Source organism: Ceratotherium simum, chromosome 9, assembly GCF_057802395.1.
Source record: "Ceratotherium simum simum isolate JZ-2026a chromosome 9, ASM5780239v1, whole genome shotgun sequence".
Classification (NCBI taxonomy): Eukaryota; Metazoa; Chordata; class Mammalia; order Perissodactyla; family Rhinocerotidae; genus Ceratotherium; species Ceratotherium simum.
Genome location: NC_141908.1, coordinates 25,321,288 through 25,348,307, shown reverse-complemented (window position 1 = coordinate 25,348,307; position 27,020 = coordinate 25,321,288).

Here is a 27,020-nt window from a genome sequence, read left to right as displayed (position 1 = left end):
GAGTGAAATCTCAGGGGACTGCACGGGCACTGTCTGAACTTTCCAGATAATGATTGTGCAGCCAACTCACTCAGTTCTTAAGAGTTTTCAGGTCCTTGGAGATCTAGCCTTCTGCTCTGTGCTAGCCTAGATGGCTTGGAGAACTGCCAGTGGCTGTGACTGGAGTAACCTCTTAGAAGAGTGGATTGCCGCTTTGGAGTTCTTTGGATGGTTGTAAATTACAGAGGGCTAAAGAAATTCTGCAGGGATTAGTGTTTTGTTGAAAGGACGGTAGCAACTTCCCCCCACCTTAAGGAAAAGAAAGAAAATGTAGCATAGAAGTTGATTTTAAAGAATTAATTTAGGCTACAGAAAAGTAAATTGGGATCTGTGGTACACGGTGCTAAATACAGTAATCTATGTGTGAATAAAAACATTTCCTTACATTATATTCATTTGTTTAGTCCTATCACTACGTCCTTAGTTTTCCATTTGCCTACTCATTGTTATTCCGTATTGAAGAATTTCAGAAGCAAATTCCTTAAAATACTGGAAAGAAATTTCAACATAAATATTCAAAGACTAAATGTCATCGTTATTGTCTGGAAGTGGAAATCTTTGGCATAATGTATTCACAAGCAACCTTTCTTGCTTTGTTAAGTAACTTACATTTCAGAGCTAGGGCAAGAGATTATTCCTTTATTATAGTTCAATAAAAAAATCTTCCTCTCGGGCCGCCGGGTGGCATAGCAGTTAAGTGCTCTGCATTGGTGGCCCGGGTTCACAGCTTCACAGGTTTGCATCCTGGGTGCACACCGAGTCCTGGGCACACACCGACGCACTGCTTCTCAAGCCATGCTCTGGCGGTGTCCCATGTAAAGTGGAGGAAGATGGGCACAGATGTTAGCTCAGGGCTGATCTTCCTCACCAAAAAAAAACAAACCAGAAAAATCTTCCTCTCAACATTTATAAACAACCAAATATATAGATTTATGAAAAACAATTGGTCTTATTTTGCATTTTATATGAGAACTATAACTTAAGATATATTTGACTTCTAATCTACTTTATTTCTTTCAAATCTTTCACAAATAACTTTCTTTTAGGGGAAGCCAATTTAAATAGGCCTTATTATAGGTAAGATCTATTGTTTAATCCTTTAACTTCTGCCCTCTTCAATATGTACCTCTATTTTTAACAGGTCAATTGAGGTAAAATTTACAAACCATAAAATATATGAATTGTATGTATACAATTAAATCATTTTAGTAAATTAGTAGAATTATGCAGCCAGCACCATAATCCAGTTTTAGAACATTTTCATAACCCAAAAAGAGTTCCCACGTACCCATTTGTGGTTCATCTCCACTGGAAGCAATTTCCCCCCACCCCAAGGAAAAGAAAGAAAATGTCGCGTAGAAGTTGGTTTTCAAGAATTAATTTAGGTAACAGAAAAGTAAATTGGGATTTGTAAATCCCATAAAAGTAAATTGGGATCTTTCATTCTTAGGAAACCTCATCTGCTTTCTGCTTCTTTAAATTTGCCTTCACTGGATGTTTCATATAAATGGAATAATATGATAAGTGGTATTCTGGGTATGGCTTATTTTACTTAGCATGATACTTTTAAGGTTCATCCATGTTGTAGCATAATGGTAGGCAGAATAATTGCCTCGCAAAGATATTCATATTCTAATCCTCAGAACCTGTGCTTATTTTATGTTACACAGAAAACGAGAATTAAGGTAGCAAATGGAATTAAGTTTATTAATCAATTGTCCTTAAAGAGATTATCCCAAATTATCTAGTGCTTCCACTCTATTCACAAGCGTTCTTGAATGTGGAAGAGGGAGGCAGAAAAGTCAGAGTGATGAGATGTGAAAAAGATTTCACTGGCCACTGCTAGCTTTGAAGGTGGGAGGGAATCACAAGGCGGGGGATGTGGATAGTCTCTAGAAGCTTGAAAAGGCAAGAAAAGAGATTCTCCCCTAGAGCCTTCAGAAAGGAATGTCAATAGCCCTGTGAATTCTAGCCCAGTGACACCTATTTCAGATTTCTGACCTCCATAAACAGTAAGATAGTACGTTTCTGTTGTTTCAAGTCACTAAATTTGCAGCAATGTGTTACAGCGTCAATAGAGAAGTAATATGAGTGTATCAGTTTTTATTCCTTTTTAAAATTTTATTGTGGTAAGAACACTTAAAACAAGATCTACCTTCTTAATAGATTTTTAAGTGTATAATACAGTATTATTAACTATAGGTAAAATGTTATCCAGCAGATTTCTAGAAGTTATTCTTCTTACATAACTGAAACATTATACCCACTGAATAGCCATACCTCCTTCTGCCCCTCCCTCCAGCCCTTGGCAACCACCATCCTACTCTGTTTCTATAAGTTTGATTATTTTAGATACCTCATCTAAGTGGAATCATGCAGTATTTGTCCGTCTGTGACGGGCTTATTTCAACTACAATAATGTCTTCAAGGCTCATCCATGTTATTGCATATTGCAGGATTTCCATCTTTTTTAAGACTGAAAAATATTCCATTGTAAGTACACACCACATTTCCTTTATCCATTTATCCATTGATGAACATTTAGGTTGTTTCTACATCTGAGTATTGTGAATAGTGCTGAAAAGAGAGTGCTAATATATCTTTGAGATCCTAATTTCAATATTTTTGGATGAATATCCATAAGTGGAATTGTCGAACCATATCATAAATTTTACTTTTAACTTTTTGAGGAACTGTCATACTGTTTTCCACAGCTGCTGTATTATTTTACATTCCTACCAACAGTGCACAAGGGTTCTAATTTTCTTTTATAATAGCCATCCAAATGGGTGAAAGATGATATGTCATTGTAGTTTTCATTTGCATTTCCTTAATAATTAAAGATGTTGAGCATTTTTCATGTGCTTGTTGGCCATTCATATATCTTTTTTGGCCCTTTGCCCAAAAAAGATATTCAAGTCCTTTGTCTGTTTGTAAATCAAGTTGTTTTTTGTTGTTGAGTTTTAGGTGTCCCTTATATAATCTGGATATTGATCCCTTATCAGATACATGATTTACAAATATTTTCTCCCTTTCTGTGGATTGCCTTTTTATTCTGTTGGTAGTATCTTTTAATGCACAAATTTTTTAAATTTTCATGAAGTCCAATTTGTCTATTTTTTTTCTTTTGTTGCCTGCATCTTTGGTGTCATATCCAAGAAATCATTGGCAATTCCAAAGTTGTGAAGCTTTTCCCTACATATTCTTCTAAGAGTTTTACCATTTTAGCTATTACATTTAGGTCTTTAATCCATTTTGAGTTAATTTTAGTATACGGTGTTAAGTAAGGGTCCAAAATTATTCTTTTACATGTGGATATCCAGTTTTCCCAGCACCATTTGTTGAAAAGACTGCCCTTTCCCCATTGAACAGTCTTAGTATCCTTGTCAAAAGTCATTTAACCATATATATGAAGGTTTGTTTCTGAGATCGTTATTATAGTCCATTGTTCTATATGTCTGCTTTATGCCAGTACCACACTGTTTTGATTACTATAGCTTTCTTGTAAGTTTTGAAATCAGGAAGTATTAATCCTCCAGCTGTATGTTTCTTTTTCCAAATGATTTTGGCTATTTGGGGACCCTTGAAATTCCATATGAATTTTAGGATGAGTTTTATATTTCTGAAAAATGTCATTAGGATTTTGAAAGACATTGCATTGAATCTGTAGATCACATATTAGTTGAATCATATTTTTTTATCCTTTCTGCCAATCTTTGTCTTTTGATTGCAGAGTTTAATCCATTTACATTTAAAATAATCATGATAAGGAAAAACTTACTTCTGTCATTGTGCTATTTGTTTGCTATAGGCCTTACAGACTTTTTATCCCTCATTTCTGAATTACTGTCTTCTTTTGTGTTTAGTTGATTTTTTTGTAGTGAAATATTTAAATTCCTTTCTCATTTCCTTTTGCATCTAGCCTATATTTATTTTCTTTGTGGTTACTATGGAGATTACGTTTAACATCCTAAGGCTGTAACACTCTAATTTGAATTTGTACCATTTTAACTTCAATAATATACAAAATCTCTACACTTTTATAGTTCCATCCCCACCCCTTTCAGTTGTTGATGTCACAAAATTACATCTTCATACATTGTGTGTCCTAAAACATAAACTAATAATTTTTTTAAATGCTTTTGTCTCTAAAATTGTACGGAAGATAAGATGTGGAGTTGCAAACCATCGTTACAGCAACACTAGCTTTTACACACCTAATTGTTTTATTTTCTTTTCTTTCTTAAATATATTATCTCTTAAATCATGAAGAAAACAAAAGTAGAGTTACAAACCATGTTACATTAATGATAGCTTTTAGAATTGCCCATATATTTACCTTTATTGAGATCTTTATGTCTCTGAGTTACTAGAGTTACTGTCTAGTGTCCTGTCATTTCATGCTGTAAGACTCTCTTGAGCATTTCTTGCACAGCAAGTCTACTGGTCATGAACTCCCTCAGCTTTTGTTTTGAAATGCCTAAATTTCTGCCTCTCTTTTGAAAGACAGTTTTTCTGGATAATATATTCTTGGTTGACAGTTTTTTTCTTTTAGCACTTTGAATATATTGGCCCATTGTTTTCTGGCCTCCAAAACAGGTAACATATTTTTTCATGTATCGTTTTTTTCCAGGTTTATTGAGATATAACTGACATGTAACATTATATAAGTTTAAGGTGTATGACATAATGACTTGGTATAAGTATTATTGTTAAGTGATTGCCACAATAAGTTTGGTTAAGCATCCATCACCACCTACAGTTACAAATTTCTTTAGACTTTCAAAGCCCAAAGATCTTGATTAGAAACCTGCTAATAATCTTATTGAGGATCTCTTGTATATGCTGGCTTGCTTCTCTCTTGCTGCTTTCAAGATTCTCTCTCTGTCTTTGTCTTTCAAAAGTTTGATTATAATGTGTCTCAATGTGAATCTCTTTGAGTTCATCTTGCTTGGAGTTTGTTGAACTTCTTGCATGTTTATACACGCCTTTCATCAGATATGGGAAGTTTTCAGTCATTATTTTTCCAAATATTCTCTCTACTTTTTTCTTTCTTGCTTCCCCTTCTGGGAGTCCCATGATGTATACATTGTTATGATTGATGATATCCCACAGATCCCTTATGCTCTGTTTGTTTTTCTTTAATCTGTTTTCTTTCTATTCCTCAGAATTGATCACTTCCATAGTCCTATCTTAAAGTTTGCTAATTTTTTCTTCTGCCTACTCAAACCTGCCTTTGAATCCCTCTAGTGAATTTTTCTAGTGAAATTTTCAGCTCCAGAATTTCTTTTTGGTTTCTTTTGAAGTTTTCTATCTCTTTATTGATATTTTCATTTTGTTCACTCATCATTTTTTTGACTTGCTCCACCTCTTCCTTTACTTCTTTGAGCATCTTTAAAACAACTGTCTTAAAGTCTTTGTTTAATATATTTGCCGTTAAGTCTTTTTCAGAAACAATTTCTGTTGATTTATTTTTTTCCTTTGAATGGACTGTACCTTCCTATTTCTTTGTATATCTTGTGATTTTTTTATTGAAAACAGGACGTTTGAATCCAATATGGGATAACTCTGGAAATCAGATTCTCCACTTACCCAGAGTTTGCTGGTATTTGTTATCATTTTCATTCATTATCTTTTTGTTGTTTGTTGTAGGACGTCTCTGTGCCAAGGATCAGCCTGAGATGTAAGCTTAAGGTCTCAAGTCTTTTCTGAACCTTTCCCTGGGGATCCATGGTCACACACTAATTTTCCTCAGACAGGCAGTTGTTCTTGAATGTCTTAGATGTCTGGTGCTGAAAAGGGGAAAATGTGAAAAATAAAGAAGGTAATAAAGGACACCAACTCTTTATATCCCCTGAAAGTCACTGTAGTTAGAGGGACAGAGGCTTTCAACAATGGCGGGAGGTGCAATAACAATGGCTGCCCACCTCTTTGCACTTCTGTGAGCAGAAACATCAATCAACAGATCCCCAGTATTTAGAGCACAGATTTCTTTTTTCCCACCTTGCCTGGCTCTTGCAAGCTGCTCTAGGAACATGTGCACTGCTGCCTGCCACATAGCTGGAGTGGGGGATGGGCACCTGCTACTGTGCTAAGAGGTGAAATTAATCACAATTTACTTTCCAAGCCTTCCCCTGGAAGTTGCAAGCCTTCAACACACTCTAGAGTTCCAAAGAAGTTACATCAGACAGATTCTGCCAGTGTAATTATTGTCTAGGTGGGAAGACAGATTTCTGGTGCTTCCTGCTCTGCCATCTTCCCAGAATCCTCTCTCATTGTGATTCTAATTTGCATTTCTGTAATGACTAATGATATGGAGCAAATTTTCATGTGTTTATTAGCCATTCATATAGCTTCTTTGCTGAAATGTGTATTCAACTCTTTTGCCCATTTTTTAATTAGGATATTTTTCTTATTAAGTTCCAAGAGTTTTTTCTTTAATATATTCTAGAGGCAAGTCTTTTTTGGATATATGATTTGCAAATGTTTTTTCCAATGTGTGGCTTATCTTTTCATTTTCTTATTGGTGTCTTTTTAAGTACAAACATTTTAGATTTTGTTAAACTCCAATTTGTCATCAGTTTTTCTTTTATGTATCATACTTTTGGTGTTATATCTCTTTGCCTAAAATATAGTCCATAAGATTTTCTCCTTTGTAATCTCCTTTAAAATCTTTTTAGCTCTTACATTTATGTGTATAATCCATTTTTAGTTAATACTTGTTCATGTTGTGTGAGGTTAGGGTTAAATTTCTTTTTGTGTGTGTGCTATTTATTTATCTGTTTATTTTTGCACAAGGATATCCGATTGTCTCAACATCATTTGTTGAAAATACTACACTTTTTCCAGTAAATTGCCTTGGAAACTTTGTGAAAAATCCTTTGAATAAAGCTATAAAGATTTATTTCTTTTGTTCCATTGATCTATATAACTATCCTTTCAGCAATTTAACATATTTTCATTACTGTGGGTTTATAGTAATTTTTGAAATCAGTAATGTAAGTCTTCAAAATCTGTTCTTCTTTTTCAAAATTCCTTTTGCTCTTCTAGTCCTTTATTTCCAAATAAAATTTAGGATCAGCCTGTTGATTTCTGAAAAAGAAAAAAAAAAGGCTGTTGAGATTTTGATGGGAATTACATTGCATTTATAGATCAATATGTGGAAATTTGTAATGCTGAATAATATTGAATCTTCCAAACCATTATTGAAAAAAAATGCCTCTATGTTTTTAGATATTCTTTAATTTATCTCAGCAATGTTTTGTAATTTTCAGTGCACAAGTACTTCCATTGTTAAATATATTTTATTCTTTTTCATGCAGTTATAAATTGAATTATTTACTAATTTCATTTTTGGACTGACATTGCTAATATACAGAAATACAACTGATTTTTGTATATGTATCCTGTATCTGGTTATGTTGCTAGACATTTGTATTGGTCCTAGTAGTTTGTGTTTCATTTTGTTTTTGTTGACTACTTGGAATTTTCCTGTGATTAGGCAATAAAGACAGTTTTATTTATTCTTCTCCAATCTGGATGCTTATAATTTTGTGTGTGGGGGGGTGCGTATTGAACTAGATAAGCAAGAACTAGAAGCTCAAGTAAAATGTTCAAGAGAAGTAACAAAAGCACACATCTTGCTTGTTCCTGATTTTAGGCAGATAGCATTCCGTTTTTCATCATTAATTATGATGAGCTATGGGTTTTTGTAGATGTCATTCATAAGGTTGGGAAGTTTCCTTCTTTTCACAGTTTGTTGAGAGTTCTTGCCATGAATTAGTGTTGGATTTTGTTAAAATTTTTTTTTCTGTATCTGTTTAGATTATCATGTGTTTTTATCTTTATTCTATTAATATAGTTTATTATATTAATTGTTTTCTGCATATTAAACTGAGCTTGCATTCCTGGAATAAACGTCTCTTGGTCATAGTATATAATCCTTTTTATATGTTGCTGGATTCAGTTTAACACAATTTCAGTAAGGATTTTTACGTCTATGTTCCAGAGGCATATTGATCTGTAGTTTTCTTGTAATGTTTTTCTCTGACTTTGATATCAGTATAATATTGGCTTCAGGGCCGGCCCCGTGGCTTGGCGGTTGGGTGCGTGCGCTCCGCTGCCGGCGGCCCGGGTTCAGATCCTGGGTGCGCACCGAGGCACCGCTCCTCCAGCCATGCTGAGGCCGCGTCCCGCATGCAGCAGCTAGAGGGATGTGCAGCTATGACAGACAGCTATGTGCTGGGGCTTTGGGGGAAAAATAAATGAATAAAATCTTTAAAAAAAAAAAAAAAATATTGGCTTCAGAGACTGAGTTGGGAACATTTCCCTCACTCTCTATTTTATGAAGGAATTTGTGAAGGATTAGTATTATTTCCTCTTTTAAATATTTGACAAAATTTACTACAGAAGCCATCTAAGCCTGGGTTTAATTTGTGGGAAGATTTCTAATTGCTAATTCAATTCCTTTACTTAGTATAAATATATTGAGATTTTCTATTTTGTTCTGAATCAGTTTTGGTGAATTGTATCTTTCTAGGAATTTTTCAATTTCATCTAAGTTGTCTAATTAGTTGGCAATAAAGTTGTTATAATATTTCCTTAATTCTCTTAATTTCTAAGAGATTATTAATGATATCTCCTCCACTGTTGACTTTGATAATTTGTGTCTTTTGCTTTTCTTGTCACCAGTCTATCTAAAGGTTTATCAGTTTTGTTGATCTTCTCAAAGAATCAATGTTTGGTTTCAAGAATTCTCTCTATTGCTTTACTGTTTTTCTATTTCAGTGATTTCTGCTGTAATCTTTGCCATTTCCTTCCTGCTACTTACTATGGGTTTTCTTTTTCTAATTTCTTAGGATGAAAACTTAGGTGATTGATTTGAGACTTTCATGCTCTCTTACGAATGTTTAAATGAGTAAATTTCCTTCTAAGCACTTCTTTAGCTGCCATTCATAAATTTTGATATATTGTGTTTTCATTTTAATTCCATTAAAAGTATTTTCAAATTTATTTTATGATTTTTTTCTTTGACCATTTTGTTATTTAGAAATGTGTTATTTGGGGCCGGCCCCGTGGCTTGGTGGTTAAGTGAGTGCGCTCCACTGCTGGCGACCCAGGTTCGGATCCCGGGCTCGCACCGACGCGCTGCTTCTCCGGCCATGCTGAGGCCGCGTCCCACATACAGCAACTAGAAGGATGTGCAGCTATGACACACAACTATCTGCTGGGGCTTTGGGGGGAAAAAAATAAATAAATAAAAAAAAAAAATCTAAAAAAAAAAAAAAAGAAATGTGTTATTTATTTTCCAAATCTTTGGTGATTTCCCAGATTTATTTGTTGTTGGTCTCTAAGTTAATTTTATTGTGGGTAGAGAATTTGCTGTGCATTATTTCAGTCACATTAAATGTATTGAGAATAGTTTTGTGACCTAGCATATGGTCAATACTGGAGAATATTCCATGTGCACTTGAAAGAGAGGATTCTGGAGTCATTGCATGAATTAGTTCGTTTGAGATTCTTTCTTTCTTTTTTTTTTTTTGTGAGGAAGATTAGCCCTGAGCTAACATCTGATGCCAATCCTCCTTTTTGTTTTTTTTTGCTGAGGAAGATTGGCCCTGAGCTAACATCCATGCCCATCTTCCTCTACTCTATATGAGACACCGCCACAGCCTCGCTTGACAAGCGGTGTGTCAGTGCACGCCTGGGATCCAAATCCACAAACACTGGGCCACCGAAGTGGAGCACACGCACTCAACTGCCATGCCACCAGGCCAGTCCCTCATTTGAGTTTCTTGATTGTGTTGTTCATGTCTTCAAAATCCCTGCTAATTTTTTCTCTAGTTGTTTTATTGGTAACTGAGAATGGATATTAAATGCTTCAACTATTAATGTCAAATTGTCTATTTTTCCTTTCAAGACTGTGTTTTTATTTTTGTATTTTGGGGCTCTGCTTTTAGGTATGCAGATCTTTATAATTGTGATATCTTCCTGATGTATTGACTCTTTGTCACTAACAATATTTCTTGTCTTAAAGTCTATTTTATCTGATATCAACATATTCACTCCAACTCTCTTATAATTATCATTCTCATGGTATATCATTTTTCATCCTTTCAGTTTCATCCTACTGTGTCTTTGAATATAAGGAGTGCTTCTTGTAAATAACATAGATAATATACTTGGATTTTGCTTTATGTTTAGTCTGAAATTCTGTGCTTTTTGATTGGGATGTTTAGAACATTCATCTAAGGTAATTATTAGTATTGTTTAGTTTACATCTGCCATTGCCCTATTTGTTTTTATATTTCTACCCTCATTTTTTACTCTTTTCTTCTGCTGAATTTTTTTACTTTACTTTTGTTTTTTTGCAGTTTCTCTAGAGATTATAATATGCATTTTCATTTATCATAATCTATTTCAGATTCATACCAACTTAATTCTAGTAATATATATGCAACTTTACTATAGTATAACTCCATTGCCTCCCCCTTCTCTGGGCTATTATTGTCTTACAAGTTACATATTAAATATGTTTTTAAAACCTCAATAGTACAGTGCTATAATTATTGCTTTATATAATCCTATTTCTTTTTAAAAAGTTAAGGGAAGAAATGAGAAAAATATGCTTATATAGTTGTTAGTGTTAACCCACATATCAAAATTCCAAAGCTATTCATTTTTTCTTGTGCTTTTAAATTAGCATCTGGTTTCATTTCCTTTCAGCGTGAAGGACTTCCTTTAGTATTTCCTGTAAGACAAATCTGCTAGTCACAAACTCATTCTTTGCTTATCAAAGAACATCTTTATTTTGAAGAATGCTTATGCTGGATACAGGATTCTTGGATGATATATATTTTTTTCTGTCTGATAAATGTTATTCCACTGCCTTCTGTTTTCTATTGTTTCTAATAAAAAGTTAGCTGTTAATCATTGACACTTCACCATAACTTAATGCATTGTTTTTCTCTTCCTGTGTTCAAGATCTGTTGTTTATTTTAGCTTTCAACAGTTTGGCTATGTGTCCAGATGTGGATCTATTTGTGTTTATCCTACTTAGGCTTCTTGAGCTTCTTGGATCTGTATTAATGTTTTCATCAAATTTGGGAAGTTATAACCATTTTTTCAATAGTTTTTTTTTTTTTTGTCCCATTCTCTTCTTTTCCTGAGACTCCCATCATACTGGTTAGTACTCTTGATGTTGTCTCACAGGCCTCTGAAGGTCTGCTCATGTTTCTTCCATGTTTTTTCTTTCTGTTCTTCAGATAGATAACTTATACTGAATTTTCTTCAAGTTCAATGAGTATTTTACCATCTTGATTATGCCATTGAGACTCTGCAATATATTTTTTCTTCACTTTAACTCCAGAATTTCCTTTCTTTAAAAAAAAATTATATATTCTTATCGAGTATCTTTATTATAGTTCACTGTTCTCATAATTCTGTTTAGTTTTTTAAATATGATTTCCTTTTAGTTCTTTGAACATAGTTATATTAGCTGCTTTGTGATGTTTATCTGCTAAATCTAACATCTGGGACATTCACAGTTTCTTTTGACTTCTTTTTTTTTTCTCCTGTGGCTAGGCTGCATTTTCATATTTCTTTGCATTTTTTACTTTTTTTTTTTTTATAAAAAGTGAATATTGCAGATAGTATATTATAGGAACACTGGATTATATAATTTCCTCTGAAAATTGATGTTTTTCAGTTTTTGTTTATTTTTTGGTAACTTGCCTGGTTGTGGGGTCCAATAGGAAATAACTAGTCCAGCCTCTGTTTTATATCCTCATGATATAATGTTTGAGAAATGGTCAATAGGGCATATTTTGACTTTTTTTTGCTCAGAAAGTTTCAATTAAAATATTGTATAAGATACCAACTCTGTTTTTAGTGTGATTTAATGGAATAGATTATTTGAAACAGAACGGGTTTTAAAAATTCAACCTCCTTTAACATTCACAGAGTGTATTTCATCCTTTTTGTTTAAAAATTACAGTGTATATCACCACATCTATGAGTATAAAAATTGCATTTTCTTAAGTTAAAAAAATGTGCAAATGCACACACACATTCACACACACAAAACTTGTACAACTTTATCTTATAAATAAGAATAACCAATATATGTAAGGAAAACCAATATATTGCTAAGATAACAGAGATCTTCAGCAAAGCTCATACACTCTTAGCTATTTAAACATCTATTCTTTCATACATTAATCAAATAGGGAAGAAGGTAGAGTTTATAGCATTTTGTTTCCTCTCATAACATAGTTTTAAGATGTTTAACATCACTGACATAGTTAACCTTTACAGTGCATCATGGGAAAATATGCTGGTTTAGTGTATGTTTGCCCTGAGATTCCCTCTTACCCTTCTCTACCACTGTTCTGTATTAAAAGTGGGCTGATTCCTAAAGATTGCATTTCCCCAGCTCCTGTAATAACTGGTTTCTGGCTGAGTATGGCTATGAGAGGGTTTGGCGGGAGTTTAGAGGGTGGGAAGAAGAAGCCAAGGTATTTCCCTCTCTTCCTCTGCCTGGGTGACAAGGGCACTATGTACTCTATGGCTTCAGTTCACACAGACAGACTTGCTTGGGTCTCAGCGTTTGTTGAGTTGCTCTTCCTTCTGAGCACTGGAAATGTTGCCTGTTCCTGTTTCCCCGCCAGCCTTGTAGTGGTCATGTCTTCCTGCTATTGTTGATTAATGGGTTTTCTCACTGTCATCTGTTTGGTGTCTAAGTTCAGCATAACCAATTCTCTGCATTACATTTACTTGTTGCAAATTCTTGAAGTTGTTTTTCTGGTTAGATGCCAACTGATAGAGTTTTTAAAAAATCATTATTTTATGTCCTACTTGGTATTTAATTATGTGTCTCTATTTACCCTTAATTAGAAAAAATATTCTAGTTTTGATCCAAGTGGTGATGAAATTTTTTAATTTATGTTTACTTTGGACTAAATCTTTTGGGCTGGATTTGGCCTTTATCCAGTTATTAGTTTTCATAAGAAATGATCAAGACTGACACTAATTCTAATTCTTACAGCATGCCTATACTTAACATGAACCACAGACACACACAGGTGATTTATTTGGAATCCTCCAGCCTTAGCTCCAGTGGCAATGCAAGAACTCATCACCACCTGATTATTTTTGCAAAGTTTTAAAAATGACAATACATAATAAAATGTAATATAAACGTAATACATCTCTTTCTAGTTAAAACATGTTTCTTTCAACCACAATGAATATTAGAAGAAATAACAGGACTAATGTATTTTTAACAAACCCATACTTTCCCAATATCTATTTTGCTCTTTTAGAAAATGGTATAAAATCAAAGGACACTGCTCTTTTTCTTCCCTGCTTAACTTTTGCAATATTAACAGTATAAAATTTTCAACTATGACTTAAAGGGATTATTTAAAAAAAAAAAGGAAACACTAAAGAACGCCCAAAATAATTTTCCCTTCATTCAGCAGGTTGAAATTGTTTTCTTTCCTCATGGTTAAATATTTAATGTGTTGCTGCTATATAAGAATCATCTTTGTGTTAATTATTCTAATTGTAGACTATCTTTATTTTTTTCCCACACTAAATGCTACTTTATTTGACCAATTAAAAATTTGGATTACTCAGCAGTAGACTGTTTATGAGGTTGATTGTTCAATTGTACCATTGTCTCATTTTACAAATCAACTTTTTAATTTGAGGCTATCAGATATCATAACTGAAAATGTGAACATATGAGTAGTCTAATCAGTTTTAATTATGCCATTAGGTATTCAAAAGAAATTAGGAAAGGATGTAGTTTAGTCAGAAATCCTATTTTTTTTGTCACAAGTTCTGTTTAATGGCTTTTGTGAAGTATTGCTTCAATTCTGTTTCCAAAAAGCAATAAAGCAGAAGTTGTTTTTACAAAGCAGATAGAAAATTGATTCACTGGTGCTGGGCATTTTCCAAGTGTAGTGCAGTATTTCCAAAATGTTACATATGTAATAATGGCTTTGGTGTTTAAGTAAGCATTTCATTAAATGAGTTGATTTTATTTCTAAAGCTAGGGCTAGCATCACTAAATAGTGAAGTGGTAAGAAAGAATTAGTTATGTAATTTTGTGTTAAAAAGTCACCATTCATGTGTATGTAAATCTATCAGTTGAAGGGAGAGGCTGAAGTGTTATGTCTCATCTATTTTTTTTTTTTTTGTGAGGAAGATCAGCCCTGAGCTACCATCCGTGCTAATCCTCCTCTTTTTGCTGGGGACGACGGGCTCTGAGCTAACATCTATTGCCAATCCTCCTCCTTTTTTTTTGTCCCCCCAAAGCCCCAGGAGATAGTTGTATGTCATAGTTGCACATCCTTCTAGTTGCTGTATGTGGGACACGGCCTCAGCATGGCTGGAGAAGCAGTGCGTCGGTGGGCACCCAAGATCCCCAGGGCCGCCAGTAGGGGAGCACGCGCACTTAACCGCTAAGCCATGGGGCCAGCCCCATGCCTCATCTATTTTTATTTCACAAATGCAGGGTTTATTTAAGTATTTTTTCTTTAAATAACTATAATAATAGTAACAATTCATTGTAAATATGACTTTCAATTATCCATGAGCAGAAAGCTATCATAAATCACAAGGGTTTTTTCTCACATTTTCATATTCAACCACATTTACTTTTATTAAAATCCCATTCTTTCTCAGAATTGCTCTTAGCATTTATTGATGTATTTCTAAATCAAATAGCACAAAGCAAAGCAAAATATTTCTCACTACATTCATTTCTACTTCTTCCCAATTCTCTAAAATAAGTATAATCCACATTATTTCTATCAACGCTGATAAGAAAACATACATTACAATTAATGATTAAAATTCAATTATTTTAAAATTTCCATCTACTGTCTTCACACTAAAAGGTATGGCAGTTGTCTTTAAACAACTGATAGGCTTGGACTGACTTTTCAGAAATCAAGAGATTATCGGCTGGAAATTTTCACATTAAACTTACCAAATATAGGAAACAAAAATTAAATGAAAGAGAGGAGGTTTAGATTACAAAAAAAACAGTATTATAAATATTTATTTATAATGTTTATGGGCTGTAAGAGAAAAGCTTTTTTTCCCCTTAATCACATAGGTGAATAATAAGTCACTTGGAACTGTAATAGTAACACAATAGCATTGGCACTCAGTTCAAATTCTGTTCAGACATTATATATTATGGTTCAGCCTAAAATACAATCAAATCCAGACATGTGTTACTATTAGGATTTTTCTGTGTTGTACAAGTATGAATACCAGGCAGTATTCAGGAGTGACTGTGCTCCTCTTTTAGTGGGGATTGCAAGCGCTGTTCACTGAGGTTTGCCATCTTTCGAGTATATTGCAACTTATCAAGGTAAGAAGGAAAAGAGGTTCACTTAAGAAGTTCTGTCTGGTTCATTTTTTACTAGAGATCTGGCTTATTTTATTCTTTATTCCTGCTACAACTCCTTACTCTAACCCGCTCAACCACCAGGGTCAGGATAAATTATTCCAGGGGATTAGAAGTTGTCAAAGTCAAAGTTAAAAAAGGGCAGTATGTATACTGCTTATAAAGTCTTACCTCATGTTGGGCTCAATTAAAAGAAAAGCAAATTAAGGAGCAGCAAACGAATAAGTATCTTAGCTCAAGCATGAGCTCTTCAGTTTTAGTAATAAACCCAGAGTGGTGGCATCCTCAGAGCCCAAGAAAGTTTTGGCAACCTTTTTTAAAGTTCTAATGCCTATTTTGTTATTTGATTTCAAAAAATATAAACCATCTTTCCTATTACAATGCCACCTCTACACAAAGTTTTGACCTATATTAATAAATATAATTCATAAGTTAACTGACATTGCATTTATTTCTCAAATTACAGTGAATCAAATGTAATTTAGGAGATTTCTTAACCTATTTTCCACATATTATGACAGAGATTCACCTGGATTTTGCTTCTGAAGCTGAGCCGGGAAGATTGCCAGTACTCAGGTCAATTACTAGCCCAGGCCAAGCTTCACTTTGGATTCAATGGCAGTAGAGTCAAGAGTATAGAATTGTGTGTGCCCATACATGTAAGTGGACACCCTGACACAAAGGCCTCAAATGTGGCACATTCTAGTTGACTCTAGGCATAGATTCTCCTTCTTTCTGGCAGAGATAACATCTGTTTTGTTAGTCTATATTTCTGAATAAACAGAAATTTTAGCACAATTATCCACATTTGCCTTAGATTTTTGAAACTTTCCTTGTGCAGCTGTTTATTTATTTTTTCTTTTTGTATAATTTACCTTCGTCTTTCTTTTTTCCATAGAGAATTTATTTACTAATCTACATATGCACATTGAAAAAATAGTCTAAATGATAGAGCATGAGTGTTGAATTCAAAGAATCATGCAGAAAATTGAAGGACTACATAAACTATTTAGATAAAGCAGATCAATTAGTCTAGCCAAATTAATTATTCTAAATAATATATTATTTTTCTATATAAAATCTATTTCTCACAAGTTGAGATATGTTTATTTTAAGATCATGATTTTAGAATGTGAGGAGTTGGTCATTCAGTCAATAATAAACATCCTTTCATCGTTTCCATTAAATTCAGATCAACAGCCTTTTATCTGGCACCTACCTCATGACAGATTCTGGGATTATGAAGAGAAATTAGCTAAGGTCACAACTATGAAGAAGGTAACAGTTTTGCCGGGTGACAGTATCTAAATAAATAAATTATAACTAATTATTTAAAGGACATGTTATAAAACAGGTTATTCACTAATTTTATGACAGTGATTGGTCCAATCAAAGTAGAAAGGAGCTTAAAAATAAGTACAATAGAGAAGAGGATTCTGGGAAGATGGCACACTTGGAAGCACCACGAATCTCTCTCCCCATCTAGAAAACAACGGCATTGTCAGAATCTATCTGATGTAACTATTTTGGAACTCTGGAGTCTATGGAAAGCTCGCAACTTCTAGAGAAAGGCTTGGTTGGTAAATTGTGGTTAATTTTGACCAATTTCAGGTCTTAGCACAGTAGCAGCTACCCCCACCACTACTGAGAGTCCTGTGGCAGGCAACTATGTGCAGATTCTAGGATCAGTTTGCACGAAGCTTGCAAGAGCCAGGGGGGGCGAAAAGGATCCTGTCCTCCAAATATTGGGGATCTGTGCTCTGATTGCTGAATGCTGCTTCTAACGGAGATGCAGGCAAGATGTGGCAACCATTGTTGTTACACCTCATTCAATTGTTGCAAGCCCTACCTCCTTTTGCTGAACTGACCTCTAAGGGATTTAAGGGCCAGCACACTTTCTTTCATCTTCATTTTTCTTATTTCATTTGTGGAAGCCAGAAATTAAAGACTAAGAGATCCAAAAGCAACTGTATATATATGAGAAATTAGAAAGTCACCTGAGAAGACCTTAAGTTTACACCTCAGCCTAATCCTCAGTACAGAGATAGTCCAGAATAATCAAAAAACAAAAACCATAACAGAAACAAAACACATCAAACCCTGGTAGAGGAGGAGAATCAGATTTCTATAGCTGCCACATAATTAGATTTAAATGTCCAGTTTTCAACAAAAAAAAATCACAAGCCCTACACAGAAATAGGAAAGTTTGGCCCATTTGAATGAAAAAAATAAAATCAACAGAAAAATTGCCACTGAAAAAGACCTGATGGTATACCTGCTAACCAAAGATTTTAAAACAACCATCTTAAATGCTCAAAGAAATGATGATGTGGAAAATGTCAAGAAAACATGTGAACAAAATGGATATATCAACAAAGAGATAGTAAACCTAAAAAGAAACCAAAATGAAATTTTTGAGTTGAAAAATACAATAACTGCAATGAAAAATACACTAGAGGAATTCAAAGGCAGATTTGAGCTCACAGAAGAAAGAATCGGTGAACTTAAAGATAAAACAATGGAAATTATTGAGTCTGAGGAACCAAAAGAAAAACAGAAATGAATGAAAATGAAAACACAACATACCAAAACTTATGGGACACAGCAAAAGCAGTACTAAGGGGGAAATTTATAGCTATAAACACTCACATTAAAAAACAAGAAATATCACAAACCAACAACTTAACTTTAGAATTTAAGGAACTAGAAAATGAAGAACAAACTAAACCTAAAGCAAGGAGAAGGAAGGAAATAATAAAAATTAGAGGAGAGATAAACAAAATAGAGAATAGAAAAACTAGAGAAAATCAATGAAACCAATGAAAATTGACAAACCTTTAGCTAGATAGACTAAGAAAAAAAGAGAGAAAACTCAAATTACTAAAATCAGAAATGAAAGTGGAGACATTGCTACCAATTCTACAGAAATGTAACGTATTATGAGAGTACTGTGAATAATTGCACACCAATAATTTGGAAAACCTAGATGATATGGACAAATTCCAAGAAATACAAAACCTACCAAGACTAAATCACAAGGAAATAGAAAATCTGAATATACCTATAACTAGTAAAGAGATCAAATCAGTAATCAAAAATCTCCCAACAAAGAAAAGCACTGGACCTGATGGCTTTACTGGTGAATTCTACCAAACATTCAAAAAAGAATTAAAACCAATCCTTCTCAAGCTTTTCTAAAATGTTCAAGAGGAGGGAAGACTAACTAAATCATTCTTTGAGGCCAGTAATAACCTGATACCAAAGCCAGACAAAGACACTACAAGGAAATAAAACTACAGACCAATAACCCTTATGAACATTGATGCAAAAATCCTCAAGAAAATATTAGCAAACTAAATTCAGTAGCATCTTAAAAGGATTATACACCATGACCAAGTGGAATTTATTCCTGGAAAGCAATAATGGTTCAACATATGAAAATCAATCAATGTGATATGCCACATCAACAGAATGAAGGGAAAAAAAACATATATCATCTCAATTGATGCAGAAAAGGTATTTGACAAAATTCAAAACACTTTCATGATAAAAACACTCAATAAACTAGGGATAGAAGGAAACTATCTCAAAATAATAAAAGACATTTATGAAAAAACACAGCAAACACCATACTCAACAGTGAACAACTGAAAACTTTTCATTTAAGATCAGGAAGACAATCTATTTAACATAGTACTGGGAATTCTAGCCAGAGTAATTAAGAAAGAAAAAGAAACAAAAGGCATCCAAATTGGAAAGGAAGAAATAAAATTATCTCTGTTCACAGATGACATAATCTTATACATAGAAAATCCCAAAGATTTCACACACAAAAAAATTGTTAAAACCAATAAATATATTCCAAAAAATGTCAGGATACAAAGTCCACACATAAAATTTGGTTGCATTTCTGTGTGCTAACAATGAACAAACTGAAAGATAAATTACGAAAATAATCCCATTTACAATTGCATTAAAAAGAATAAAATACTAGGAATTAACTTAACCAAGAAGGTGAAAGATTTGTACAATGAAAACAACAAAATATTGCTGAGATAAATTAAAGAAGACAAATAAATAGAAACACATATCATGTTCGTGGAGTAGAAGACTTAACAGTCTTAAGATGTCATTAGTAGTTAAAGAAATTTACAGATTCAATGTAATGTCTTTTAAAATCCCAATGACATTTCTTTTCAGAAATACAAAAACCTATCCCATAATTCATATTGAATCTCAAGGGACCCTGAATAGCCAAAGCAATCTTGAAAAAGAAGAACAAAGATAGAGGACTAATACTTCTTGATTTCAAAACTACTACAAAGCTTCAGTAATTAAAACTCTGTGGTCGCGGCATAAACACAGACATATAGAAGAGTGGAATAGAGTAGAGACCTCAGAAATAAACACTTCTATATATGGTCAAATGATTTTTTTACAAAAGTGCCAAGACCATTCAATGGGGAAAAGTCAATATCTTGGTGCTGGGAAATCCATATATCCACATGTAAATGAATGAATTTAGATCCTTACATAACACCATATACAAAAATTAACTCAAAATGGATCAGAAATCTAAATGCAAGAGCTAAAACTATAAATGTCTTAGGAGAAAACAGGGAAAAGCTTCATGACATTGAATCTAGCAATAATTACTTGAATATGACACCAAAAGTACAAGCAACAAAAGAAAAAATAGACAAATTGGACTTCACAGAAATTTAAAATTTTGTGTATCAAAAGACTACTAACAGCAAAAAGGTAACCCACAGAATGGGACAAAATAGTCAGAAATTATGTATCTGATAAGGGATTAATATTCAGATTATATAGAGAACTCCTAAAACTCAACAACCAAAAACAATCTGATTCAAATGGGCAAAAATGGGCAAAAGACTTGAATAGGCATTTCTGCAAAGAATATATACAAATGACCCAATAAGCACAGGAAAAGATGCTAAACATCACTAATCATTAGGGAAATGCAAATGAAAACTACAATGAGATACCACCTCATACACACAAGGATGGCTAGTATCAAAAACTACCAGAAAATAAGTATAGGCAAGGATTTGGAGAAATTTGAATGCTTGTGAATTTTTGGTGGGTTTGCAAAATGGTACGGTCTCTGTGAAAACAGTATGGTGGTTCTTCAAAAAATAAAAAATAGAATTACCATATAATCCAGCAATTTCACTTCTAGGTATATACCCAAAAGTATTGAAAGCAGGGTCTCAAAGAGATATTTGTACACCCATGTTTGTAGCAGTACTAGTCACAATAGCTGAAGCATGGAAACAACCTGGGTGTCCATTAACAGAGGAATAGATAAGCCATATATAGTATATACATACAATGGAATATTATTCATCCTTAAAAAGGAAGGAAGCGCTGATATATGCTACAACACAATGAACCTTAAAATCATTATGTCAAGTAAAATAAGCCAATTACAAAAAGCAAATACTGTATGATTCCACTTATGTGAGACATTTAGAATAGTCAAAATCATAGAGACAGAAAGTAGAATGGTGATTGCCAGCTGCTAGAGGGAAGAAAGGAATTGGGGGTGGGGTTATTGTTTAATGGATAGAATTTCAATATTTTCATTTTATAAAATGTAAAAGGCTCTGGAGATGGATGGTAGTGATAGCGGCACAACATTATGAATGTGTTTGTTACCACTGAGCTGTAAACTAAAAAATGTTTAAAATAGTAAATTTTATATTACATTTATGTTACCACAATAAAAAATTGGGGGAAAAAAGTACAACAGACCAGGATTTCCAGTAATGTCACTGTCAGAAAACCACCACTATAAAAATGGGCAAAAATTTCAAAAACAAACACTTCAGGGCTCAAGAAATCAAATGATGCTAAAAAACTGAGATGTATTTCTTCAGGAAAAACTACTGAATTTCGGGTAATTACAGTGATAATCTGTGCCATTCTTGCTTGCAGCTGCTCTCACTCCCCAGTGCATTCAGCAAGGTGGCTCCACCAGTGTGAGGCAGGTCGTGAGAACCACCAGCTTTGCTGCTATAGAGACTGACTCATTTTGGAGTGAAAGGCAAAAAAACCCATGCTGAGCACATTTGTGAATAAAACTTGTGGTCTTAGTGGTAAGTGAATGCGGAGTCCAGTGGCTCCATTTGCCTGAGGTTGTGCTTACTCTTGAAACAACCAGTAGACTAGTGGAATAGCCAGATATTTAACATGAAGATCCTGGAAGCAAAACAGGAACTTGATAAGATGGCCACGCATCCCTGGCTATCGTCTATGCATGTACATAGGGGAGAACAAAAAGGACCCAAGTAATCTATGCATGCCCAGCTTACCAGAGGCTGCAAAGGAGCACATGCATGGGAGCAATAAAGTAAAAGCTGCATGAGCTTTCAATGTGCTCAACAATGCACACCCAGATCCATCAACAAAAAGTGGAAGCTTGACTGGCTCAAAGTGTTTAACACAATTTAAGATTAATCATTGGCAGTTTACTAGCTATACAGCTTGGAAGCAACCTCAGAATCTAGGCTTTAAAAAAATGATAATGAAAAAAAGCGGAGATATAAGCAGTCACACACCATAGTGACCACAGGGGATGCAGGTGTCACAGCTTTACTTCAGACAGGCAAGTGATTTTTTGTGTGTGAGGAAGACTGGCTCTGAGCTAACATTCATTGCCAATCCTCCTCTTTTTGCTGAGGAAGATTAGCCCTGAGCTAACATCTGTGCCCATCTTCCTCTATTTTGTGTATGGGATGCCGCCACAGCATGGCTTGATGAGTAGTGCATTGAACCGTGCCTGGGATCCAAACCTGCAAACCCTGGGCCGCCAAAGCTGAGCACACGAACTTAACCACTATGCCACCGGGCCAGACCCTAGACAGGCAAGTGATTTTTAAAAAAGAAGAAAGAAAGAAAGAAAAGAAACAGGGAAGATTGGAGAAAAGAAGTGGGGGGAGGGGGGGAGTAAAAAGGAAAGAAAAAGAAGCAAATGGGAAAAACCTAGAAATCCCTCAAAGAAAAAAAGTCACAATCCAGTGTTGCTACAATACAGTATTTAAAATGTCATGTTTTCAAAAAAATTTATGATAGGTAAAGAAAACGGAAGGTATAGCCCAAAGACAGAAAAAAAGTCGTCAATGGAAACTATCTTAGAGGTGACCCAGAGGTTGGATTTAGCATAAAAAGATGACACAGCTGCTATTATAAATGTGTTCAAAGAACTGGAGATAACAATGTTTAAAGAATTTAAAGAAAGTACAATGACAATGGCTAAAAAAATAAAGAATCTGAATAAACATAGAAAGAGGCAAATGTAAAATCTATAGCTGAAAAGTTTAATAAATAAAATCAAATATTTAGTGCAAAATGTAAACAGCAGATTTGAGAAGGCAGAAGAAATAATCTGTGAACTTAATGATAGATTAATATAAATTATCTGACATGAAGAGAGGTAAAAAATGATAGAAGAAAAATGAAACCTGCAAGGAAACAACATATTTTGTAATAGCCCCAAACTTGAAACAATTTAAGTGTCCATCACCTTGTGAATGAATAAACATAATATTGTATATCCATACAAAGGAATACCATTCAGCAATAAAAGGAATGAACCACTGATACATGATTCAAAATAAATGAACTTAATAATCATTAAGTGATAAAAGCTAAATTCCATTTACGTGAAAGGTCCAGCAGTGATAAATCTATTGGAGAAAAAAAATAGATCAGTGGTTGCATGGGGTTGAGGTTGTGAGAGAAGATTGACTGCAAATATGAGTAACGGAACATTTTGATGTAATAGAAATTTTGTAAAACTTGATGCCTTATACAGTTGCACAGCTCTATAAATTTACTCTACAGTTTTATGATATGTAAATTATAGCTTCATGAAGCTTCAGAAAAAATATAAGTACAACCACATAGTAAAACCCATGGTCCTGATTCATAAAAGATTTACAAATTTGTAATTATTTCTTGATTCAGCAATTGGTACAGTACGATAATGTTAGTTGGTGGAGTTATTTTCTGCTTAATCTCAGTAATGACTAGAACTCTGGCATCTAAATCGTGGATCATGTCTCTTCAGTTAAAACTCTTCTGTGAATCCTCATTGAGTGTGTCTTGAATTACAAAACTTTAGCCAGTCTCCAAGAGCCTGAATGATCTGGCGCGTGCATGCCTAAATTCCAGTCTCATCTCAAAATATGCTGGGTGCCTACTCTACAGTTACACTGAGCTTTTTAATTTCAGGAGAAATGTCAAATGCTTTCCAAACTTAGTAGTAATGTGATTATTGTATCACTGTTTGTTTTGCGAACTCCAATTATAAAGTACGTCTCTCTGTTACTGTGTCTGTTATATATGTCGTCTCTGTTTCTAATATTATGCTGCACTTTTCCTTTCATTATCACAATTAAGTATTTTATATTTCTTTGTATATATGTTTTATTTCTTCTCCTTTCTCAAAACTAGAAGCTTCATAAATGTGGGGACCATACTTCTTTAGATCAGTAGTTTTCAAATTGTGATTTTTGGACCCTAGGAATCACCAAGACTTTTTCATGAGATATAAAATGTCAATACTATTATCAGAAAATAATTTACATGATATTTGCTTTTTCATTGTGTTGACACACATTAATGGGGCAAAGCAATGGTGTGTAAAGCTGCTGGTATCTTAGTATGAGTCAAGGCAAACTCTATTAATCACTGTATTCCTCACCACTTCAAATATGCAGGGAAAAATTGCCAATTCCACTTAATAATGTCTTTGATATAGCAATAAAAGTATTAAATTCCATCTATTTAATATTCTGTTGACAAAATGTGAAGTACGAAGAAAACATTTCTGCTATCCATTGAAATATGGTGATTTTCTCAAGGAAAAATACTGTGTGATTGTTTGAGTTTCTGGCTACTCTAGCCACTTTTTTCATGAAACATCATTTCTGCCTGAAAGAATAGCCATCAGACAGATTATGGTGTTTTAGATTTGGATATTTGGAAGACATTTTCTAAAAAAATGAATGAAGTGAGCCTATCACTTCAAAGAAAAGAAAAGATAGCTTTTGTTGCCAGTGATACTATTTGAGCTTTCAAGTGAAAATTAGAATTTTAAAATCTTATATCTATCACTATTAGCTTGATAGCTTCTCAATTATTAAATGTACTCTAATATGATTATTAGTAATGTTAATGAATGTAATATTGATAATGTATAAAGAAATGTGTTAGTATTTGGAACTCAATAAAACAATATTTTATTAGTGACCAATGCAAAATTCTACAAAGTTAAGAAAGGAAAAAATAACTATTCAGAGAGCAAGATAGATCAATGAATTTTAATGTAACCATACAGAAAGTTCATTTATACAGTATAAGATTTCACATTGTGACTACTGTTAAAAAGCTACTAGTTCTCAAGTTTGGGAGTGGTATCACAGCTAACCAGTGCTGAGAGAGAAACTTGAAGTATTAATTTCATACATTACAAAAGATGAAAAATCTCAAATCAGTAATCTAATTTGCCACTTCAAGATCCTAGACAAAAAAAGACCAATATAAATAAGAGCAACAATCAGAGCAAAAATCAATGAAATTGAAAATAGACAAACAATATAAAAAAATCAAGGGCCAGCCCAGTGGCATAGTGGTTGGGTCCGCAGGCTCTGCTTCAGTGGCCTGGAGTCACAGGTTCGGATGCCAGGTGCGGACATGTGCACCACTTATCAGGCCATGCTGTGGCAGGCGTCTCAAGTAAAGTATAGGAGGATAGGCACAGATGTTAGCTCAGTACCAATCTTCCTCAGCAAAAAGAGGGGGATTGGCAACAGATGTTACCTCAGGGCTAATCTTCCTCACCAAAAAAAAAAAAAAATCAATAAAACAAATAGCTAGTTCTTCAAAAACTCAATAAAATTGACAAACTTCTAGCAAGACTGACAAGAAAAAATAGAAAAGACACAAATTAGCAACATCAGCAATAAAACAAAGAATATAACTGATACCAAACCAAGAGCGCTCACCTCCTGGTGAGTTAAATAAGACCCTATACCAGTGGAAGTTGTCTCACAAAGTAAAGCGCAATTGCAGCAAATAGGAAGCCATGAGGAATCATTTCCAAAGTCATGGCATCCCAGAACAAAGGAAAGCAGGAACTTTTATTTGGTTGGGGAATGAATATTCAAAAGGGAGAGGCTGGTATTCGCTTGCACAGGTTCAGTTGGAAAACATGCTTCCACATAATGAGGCCTAAGCTCCTCCTGGAGAGATCTCTGCATTAAAAATAAGGCAAAGGTCATGGGCATAGCTCTTGTGGTGAGGCTTGGTCAGTTTCAGGATGGCTGGTGGTTACATCTCCTTAACACACAAAAGGAAAAGAAACAACTTGGAAAAACGGTTAATTGCTTCCAAATTCACCTTTGAGTTTTTCAAGGCACCTAGTCGGTGACATAACAACAAACCTTGCAGACATAAGAATAAGAGTATACTACAAAAAAAAAAAAAAAAAAAAACTCTACACACATACCTTAGACAACTAAGGTAAAATGGACCAATCCCTCAAAAAACACAAAATACTACAACTTACCCAATATAAAATAATTTCAATTGCCTTTTAATGATTAGGGAAATTGAGTTAATAATTAAAAACTTCCAAAAGATAAATTTTCAAGCTCAGGTAGTTTGCCTGGAGAATTCCACAAAACACTTAAAGAAGAATTACTTATTCTACACAATCTTTTCCTAAAAACAGGAGAGAAAGAAACATTTCTAAATTTATTTTATGAATCCATTATTAGCCTGATAACAAAATCAGACAAATACAAAAAAAAAAAAAAAGAAGCATACTACTGACCGACATCACTTAAAGATATAGACGCAAAAATTCTTAACTAAATATTTGCAAAAATAATTCAGCAATATATAAAAAAAGAATTTTACACCATGACAAAGGGGAATTTATTCCAAGGATGCAAACATGGTTCATTGTTAGAAAATCAATCAACAAATCCAGCATATAATTAGTTAAACATTAAGAAAAAAAGATCGCATCAATATCATATCATATCATATCAACTGACACAGAAAAAATGTTTGACAAAATTCAGCACCTCTTCGTAATAAAAAAAGAAACCTCTCAGAAAACATAGAATAAACTATAATAAACAAAAAAGAGCATTTACCAAAGAAACTTACAGCTAACATTGTACTTAATGGTGAAAGACTGAAAGACTGTTTTCCTTCCATAATCAGAAGTAAGGCAAGGAGGTCCACTGTCACCCCTCTTATTCAACATAGTGCTAGAAGTTTGATCTAGTACAATAAGACAAGAAAGGAAAATAAAACGTACACAGGTAGAAAAGGAAGAAATAAAACTGTCCCTATGACATAATTGTTGATATAGAAAATCCCAAGGAATTTAGAAAAAAACTTGAAGAATTAATAAGTGAGTTCATCAAGGTCAAAAGATACAAGATAAACATACGAAAATTGGTTGTATTTCTATATCCTAATAACGAACACATGGGTACCAATATTTTAAGAATAT